Raw genomic sequence first — 1,980 nt, forward strand, 5'->3', positions numbered from 1 at the left:
TATATATATATATATATATATATATATATATTAACGTTTAGCAGAAGTATCAGAGTGAGTCATGTTCCGAGAGTTTCGTTCATTGTCACTTATCACACCATTTCAGGTTGAAGGTCTGTGTGTTTATATAGCTGTTGATAAATTTATATAGTTGTTTATATAGCTGTTAAATAAATAAATATATTTCCTTATGGAATATTCTAGAACGAATGATAATAATGTCACGTGGATAATTCAAAAAATTCAAAATTTTACGCGTTATGTCGTTCAATAAGCAAATACATAAATAAATAAGAAACACAGAGGGAAAAAGAAATACAACAAAAAAGGATATTGAGCGTGACATCACACACACATACACATACTCACATATACACACACGCATACGCACATACACGTACCAAAACAAATCCCACAAAATTCGTACATCTGTTATAATAACAGCGAAAATTTGTCTGCTGGAACTCCTGTATCTCAGCCTACATTTGCTCTACATGGACATATTATACCTTTTTGGAATCAGAATGGTCCCGGGATTGAAAATCTGCCCGCCATTTGGTTCTTGAACATCCAGTTATAGGATCTGATTTAAAAACATTTGTGTTCCTACTTCTAGCAAGTAAAGCTTGGCTGATTCACGTCATCTTTGTTGGCGTTTGTCAGATGACGTCAGAGATCAAAGGGGAGATAAATGACATTCGCTTCGTTAATTTTACGTCGGGATAAGAATTTTCGAACAAACTGGCCAACAGTTGGAATTCAACTTGGAATTGGAACAATAGAATGATTGCGTTACAGAATTAATTCTCATCCGTCCTTAACCTCTGATCAAACATCACCGGGACATGACTGTGTAGTTAGAAGCTTGGTTCCTAACCACATGGTCCTGTGTTCAGTCCCACTATGTGGCACCTTCAGCAAGTGTCTTCTGCTATAGCCTCGGGCCGACCAAAGCCTTGTGATTTGTAGATTTGGTAGACGGAAACTGAAAGAAGCCCGTCGTGTATATATATATATATATATATATATATATATATATATATATATATATACGTATGTATGTATTTGTGTGTCTGTATTTGTCCGTCACCATCGCTTGACGACTGATGTTGGTGTGTTTACGTCCCCGTAACTTAGTGGTTTGGCAAAAGAGTTCGATAGGATAAGTACTAGGTTTACAAAGAATAAGTCCTGAGGTCGATTAGTTCGGTTAAAGGCGGTGCTCCAGCATGGCCACAGTCATATGTCTGAAACAAGTAAGAGAGTAAAAGTGTATACTATTTATGCTATTTATCTCTGATAAGGCAGGGTGCCAATTAGTCCTCCGCAGGAGTTAGCTTGACAATCCAAGCTGAGTGCGACTTTTAATCTGGTGCATATGCACGAGAAAGTAAACATGAATTAGACGTATTGATTTGCATGCATATATATATATATATATATATATATACATGGATACTCATATATATGCAGATGCGTGTACACATACACACATACACACATACATACATATATAAAAACACACACACACATACAAGCACATACAGGTGTTGGACAAAATTATTATTATTATTATTATTGTTATTATTATCATCATTATTTTATGATTTTTACTTTGTATTATATTACGCTTATTTATTGTGCTTTTACTTATTAATTTTTCTATATGTGACTGGATTTTCATCGATGAGTTCATGAACCTTGGTTCTTTTCCCTAAAACTATATATATATATATATATATATAAACAAATAGTAAATTAGTATATGCATATATACGTACAGGTATGTGCATACCGACATCCACCTGTATGTATAGGTGCATATCTGGGTACAGGACATTGCAAACAAACGTAGACGAGAACACACGAGCCACATAGAGAACATTCTACTTCATCAGCTACCCACGTTTTAACACCGGCGTTTCGACGAGCTTCGGGCAGGACGCATCGTTAAAACGGCTCGTCCCATGGATCGCAGAT

General features: G+C 35.6%; 1 protein-coding gene across 1 annotated transcript in view; it reads right to left on the reverse strand.

Annotated features, from left to right (window-relative positions):
* LOC106867570 (solute carrier family 22 member 6) overlaps window positions 1-644 on the reverse strand; it is a 68,537-nt gene extending 67,893 nt beyond the window's left edge. The window contains exon 1 of the mRNA XM_052972011.1: window positions 510-644. The gene's annotated coding sequence lies outside the window, so the exon portion shown is untranslated. The remainder of the gene's footprint in view (window positions 1-509) is intronic.
* Window positions 645-1,980: the final 1,336 nt, after the last annotated feature.

This window comes from Octopus bimaculoides, chromosome 11 (assembly GCF_001194135.2).
Source record: "Octopus bimaculoides isolate UCB-OBI-ISO-001 chromosome 11, ASM119413v2, whole genome shotgun sequence".
NCBI lineage: Eukaryota > Metazoa > Mollusca > Cephalopoda > Octopoda > Octopodidae > Octopus > Octopus bimaculoides.